The sequence below is a fragment of the Camellia sinensis genome, chromosome 5, assembly GCF_055761805.1.
Source record: "Camellia sinensis isolate YWXY chromosome 5, ASM5576180v1, whole genome shotgun sequence".
NCBI classification, from domain to species: Eukaryota; Viridiplantae; Streptophyta; class Magnoliopsida; order Ericales; family Theaceae; genus Camellia; species Camellia sinensis.
This window is the reverse complement of record NC_138965.1, coordinates 53933822-53939821: the sequence shown is the minus strand read 5'-3', so window position 1 is coordinate 53939821 and position 6000 is coordinate 53933822. Positions and strand designations below refer to the sequence as shown.

At 31.1% G+C, this 6000-nt stretch overlaps 1 long non-coding RNA gene across 1 annotated transcript; it reads right to left on the bottom strand.

Moving 5' to 3' along the window:
* Positions 1 to 1793: 1793 nt before the first annotated feature.
* On the bottom strand, positions 1794 to 3895 carry LOC114271212 (uncharacterized). Its single transcript, XR_014328747.1, has 4 exons — positions 3715 to 3895; positions 3275 to 3417; positions 3116 to 3183; positions 1794 to 2830 (listed from the first exon to the last, which is right to left on the bottom strand). It is a non-coding gene; the product is annotated as an uncharacterized LOC114271212 (long non-coding RNA).
* Positions 3896 to 6000: the final 2105 nt, after the last annotated feature.

Genomic DNA, 6000 nt, shown 5'->3' with positions numbered 1-6000 from the left:
AAGATTTATCAAAATTTCTACTAAATATCTCACATGTGTGGGACTCGCATGGTGTAGATCTCACACCTACATTTGGTATAAATTTTGATAAATCTTTTGAAATTTCCAACATTTTTCTGACTTTATCATTTAAGCAACACAATATATATATATATATATATATACATATATATATTTTTAAATCAAAATTTATATTTATATTTTACAAATTTAACATTACATTCATTGAGTGACACACACCAACTAGTTTATTATTGTTGTACGTGGTTGACGAACTCCTAAAAGTTCTACAAAGAAAAACTCCATTTGCTTCTATTAAGTAGTGTAAATGGACTTACCCAAAAAAAAAGTAGTGTAAATGGACCATATTTTCAAATTTATACATACAATAATAAAACAAGCAAACAACCAAAAAATCTCACTTTTGCTGTGCCTTTGCTGAGCAAATGCTACAAAACACTAGGCAAATAATAATCTTGCCGCAGTGAAACGCGAAGATGTAGATTTGGTCTTGTCATGTCTGCCACGCAATTTTGTGTTCCATAACGTAACGAGTTTTTGCCATTTCTAAAGTTTTCAATTTATTTACTTTTTTTTTTTTTTTTTTGATTTACAATGACTTCCATTAATGGAGAGTATAATTGAAAAATGATTTCTTTCCGGTTGGTTATAGAGAGATACACTACAAGAAATGTCACTTTTGGCTACCAAAATATTAGTCGCCAAAAGTCCAAAATTTGGTCGCCGAAACCATTTAGCGACCAAAATTTTTTGTCGCTAAGCTCGTCGCCTTTACCCTGTCGTCGATAGTATTGGCGACTAAAATTTATTTGGTCGCCGAAAGTGTACACATTTGGCTACTAATCTTAGTTTAGTCGGGAAAAGGTATGTTTCTGCCACTAAAGTATTAGTCGCTGAATGTGACTTTTGCCTACTAACATTCATTTGGTCGGCGAATGTGTTACCTTTTGCTATGAAAGAATTAGTCACCGAAAGTTAACATTTGGCTACGAATCCATAATTAGTCGGCAATAGTGACATTTCGGCTACTAATTTTTTAGTCACTAAAAGTTTTACATGAAAATTTTAACCAACTATTCATTACTTTTTGCTACCAAACGTTTTAGTCGCCAAATGTTTTTGCTACTACATTATTAGTAGCCAAATAATTCCAACTATGTATTTGGCTACCAAAATATTTGGTGGCCAAATATTTTATGTTTTTTTTTTTTTTTTTTTTTTTTTTTTCTAAAAAAATTCTAAGCAACCTACATCCATGTTTAATACAACCTGTACGTACATAACACAGGATTCAATATAACCCAATATAACCCATCAACGCTAAATATATTATCAAGCATTCAACAACGTGCACATATTCTAGTTCCAACCATCCAAAACATTAAAAATAAACGTCCAATTCTATATATAATACAAATTTCATACGAACCAAGTCTAATCCAACGTCAATAATTTCATTTCATACATAATACAGGACTAACCAAATTAATTTCCAAAAAGGACATATGTACCACAACATGTCCTAACTTAAACTTGTTTGTCAGAATCGGTCTTTTACATAAATATTTTAAGAAGATTATATGAAGGCTTATAAATACTAGACTAGGCACAAGTGCAAAAAAATAGTGAATGTTTCGATTTCTCTCAGCATTATCAAACCAAAGAATCTTTCTGAATCATGGCAGCGCAACCATCATTGTCCGTTTTGCAGCCTCACGCTTCATCTCTGCTACTTTGCCACTGCCACAGAAGTACATGTAAACATCCTGCATAATATAAATAAAATGAAAAAATAATAAGATTAATACCAAGTGTCCATGAAAATAAAATTAAAAAAATAGCCATTCAATTCTAGGTAAAACATATTTGGAAGCTACAATTTTAATTAGTATAAACAAGTACCTGCTCCCTCCTCCTCAATTCAGCCTCCTTTGCTTGGAGTTTCTTTCTCCTTTGTTCTGAAAGCCTAGATTGCAGCAGAGGATAATGAAATTAACAAAGCCTATCTCTATGCATAAAAATAGTAAACAGGTTCAACATCCACTAAATTAGTCTGATAAAGTGAAGCTAGTTCCACTAAATTAGTCTGATAAAGTCAACTTACCCCAGTTTGAGGGGTTTAATGAATGAAGAGCATTACAACAACAACAACCCACAAAAATCATAAATAAAAATGGAGAAACAAGCGACATTTGCACTCCCATAATATTCAAGCTGGTAATGATGAACATAGTAAAGGCCAAAAATATTCTATTCAGAAGGCAAACAATTTAGCATATGCAGTTTGCTTCCTAAGGTAAGACAGAATCAAATTAAAAGCATTGAACAAGCTTCAAGAAATTTTGTAATTGAAACCAAGTGTATTTGGATTTACGTCACATTAGGACTGATAATGATGTAAATGGTAGCTAACTCTCATGCTTGTAGTTTTGTCTCCTTTTTGACTTCACTGGCAATATGGACACCAACCCAACCTCACCTCTTGTTTTGTATAGTTAAAAATGATAATATATATATATATATATATATTTATTTATTGATTTATTTATGACAAAGTGAACTCAAAGAAAATGAGCAGTAAGGAAATGAAGTCCTGTATAGGAGTAGTTTTGTCTAGGACATGCTTCTTTATTCTTCTAATAAGGAAATGAGCAGTACCTTCAAAGAAAAACATAGAACAAGGTTTTTCAAAAATAAAGAAGCTCGGCACAGATAAGTGAGTAGACAATGGAGCATGATGCGTGAAGACGATTCACTAATATATTATCAGCAACTGTGAAGACAATTCACTAATGCCATGTTCATCTGGCTTCAAAGACAATGGAGCATGAAGCGTCAGTTTTGGCAATACCTTTCAACTTAACAAGCTCATATCAATGGCTATAGAAGAGAAGCAAAGAAATTCAGTTATATACATATATATATATATATATATTTTTTCACACATATATATGACACAGTTATACATACCCAAATTACTGCTATACAGGACTTCAAATATAGTAAAACTAGCGTAGTTAGAAATTTCATTCAACGGGATCATTAAAAAAGTTGAGTAGAGAATTTTATGACATAATTTTAATTCTACACATACCTCAAGTAATGGGGAACACCATATTGGTGAAACAGTTGGAGGAGTTGCTATTGCCTTTTCCAACATTTCTGATAAAAATTCACTAATGTTTCATTACATTCATGAATTTAAATGCATGCAATTCAACAGAATTAACAGTACCAAATGAAGCTAGCTTACCCCAACAACAAAATTAACGAGTTTTAGAACATGTTCACCAATATCTATTACATCCACTACCACTTCCAGAAAGAAGGGTGATTCTGGAATCAAACAACAGTCCACATCTCGGCTGGCAAGTGTAGCATACATTGCAATGAAGCCTGCACCAGTAAATCTGAGAAAAATGAAGGAAAGTCTGGATAATGCCAGTGAAGCTAATCTAAAAAGGAAAAGCATTGATGAAATTATTAGATTGAGTTAAAGTTTAAAACTACGGAAAATCATACATTCAAAATCTCTGGAAGTTTTTATTTGGTTCATTTATTTTGACTGCTTCCAAGCTATGAGAAAATTTTATTAAGCAAGCAAAAGCATGTTCATATGTTGTAGCACCAAGAGCTATATTCATCTTGATTTGTAACTCTAAAGCTTGTTTTGCAATAGCAAGATGCACAAACCTGAATTAAATGATGCTTTGAAGGAAATGTAGACAACAAAACACTAAATGAAAGTTTGCATAGCAGCCCAGTTGGCATCGGAGCATGCAAAGAAGATGGTCAACGGTCCCGGAGTGACCATCAGGCCAAACTGCATAGTTAGATATCTAATTATCTGTAATTTAGCCATGCAGTTATGACCACTGAAACATATGGGAGTCAACCTTACCACTGTAGCGGCCCATTAGCTTCACTACACCAACACCATTCTCAACACTTTCAGCTTCAACATGCGTAGCATTGATGGCTCGCTGAGCTTCCTCAACAGCAGTATCAAAGCCAAATGACCTGTCAATGACCTGAATGAAAACAAAAACAGATGCAAATATTGTTATAAAAGATTATACAACTCTTTAGAAAGCAATCAAAATTCAATTTAATTTAGAAACAATAGCAATATATAAGCCAAAGGGCTTTTGTAGTTTTCTTTTATTTGACCAAATGAAAGAGCTCCAACATGAAAGCATTTGAGTGTCAATTCATGGTTTTCACAAATGATGGGGAATGAATTTCATTCAGCAACAATTCACATATTCACACATATTTAACATAAAATCAAGTCTTGTTTTTGATGAAAAAAATGGGAAAATTGCACTTCAGCGCATGTTCTAAAAAAAATACAAATCGGTGGTAACTTTATCAACTTCAATAATTAAAGTTATAAACTTTTTGATGAATTTGTAAATATTTTGTGAAGACACCACTTATTTGCAATTTTCCCAAAAAATAATCTTCCAATTACGTTTATAGATCCCTCAAATTTAAAAAAAATATATCTAAATTAAGTGAATTAAGTGAGTACTTATTTTGTATTTTAAAAAAATCACAAATATTTTCTTTTTTAAATATATCTAAATTAAGCGAATCTAAAAAATAAACAAATTTGCTTAAAATATTTAAAAAAGTTGAAAAAATTAATTATTAAAAAAATTAAGAAAAATTTCAAAATCTGAAATAATATCAATAAGTCTTACAAATCAGATTTATTTACTTATAAGTCATGAGTGAATTTTTTTTACACACTTAGCCCTCATTTTGATAATGATATTGAAAAATTGAAAAATTTATTTAAATGATAAATTATTACATTTAAAAAATATTCATTACATTTTAATAATATTACATTTTAATAATATTAATTTTTCATTACAACCCTACAGAAATTACCATTACCTAAAGGAACACTTTACCATTATTAAACAATCGGCTACCAAAATATTTAGTAGCCAAAAGTAGGTCTTTGGCGACTAAAAAGTAATTTAGTCGGTGAATCCCCTGTTTTTGGCGACCAAAATTTTGGTCGCCAAAGGTATTTTATAATTTTTTTATTTTCATTCGGCTACCAAACTATTTAGTAGCCAAAAGTAGGTCTTTGGCGACTAAAAAGTAATTTAGTGTGAATCCCCTATTTTTGGCGACTAAAATTTTGGTCGCCAAAGGTATTTTATAATTTTTTTATTTTCATTCGCCTACCAAACTATTTAGTAGCCAAAAGTAGTCCTTTGGCGACTAAAACGTAATTTAGTCGGTGAATCCCCTGTTTTTGGCGACCAAAATTTTGGTCGCCAAAGGTATTTTATAATTTTTTTATTTTCATTCGGCTACCAAACTATTTAGTAGCCAAAAGTAGGTCTTTGGCGACTAAAAATTCTTTTAGTCGCCAATTGTGATATGTTTAGCTACTAAAAAATTTTTTAGTCGCCAATTGTATTTTTTTTAGCTACTAAATTTTTTTAGTCGCCAATAATCAACATTCCCCTACTAAAAAAAATTAGTAGCTAAAATGTTGACTTTTGCCGACTAAAATTAATTTTGGTAGCCAATTCCCACACTTTTGGCGACTAAATTTGTTTTGGTAGCCAAAAATGGTCGGCAAAAATGTATTTTCTTGTAGTGATAGTGATGGGTTTAGTGGTTCACTCGAGTCTATCTTGATAATTTAAATTATTTAGGTTTTTTTTTTTTTTTTTGAACAGTTTCAAATTGTTTAGTTGGTATCGAGTATCAAGTAAATCATATTAAAATTCCAATTGAGTTGATTAGATATCAATAATCAAATTATCATAATTTTTGGGAGACTTATTTATAAGTCATTTTTTAGACATTTATGGTAGGTTAAGTCCTGTGTAATTTCTTATAGAGTCTTAAGTCCTATTTAGATAGGAATGTATTCCACAAGATCCTACATAAACGTAACGTAACGTGGCGTGACATTTACATAAACGTAACGTAACGTGACACCTACAT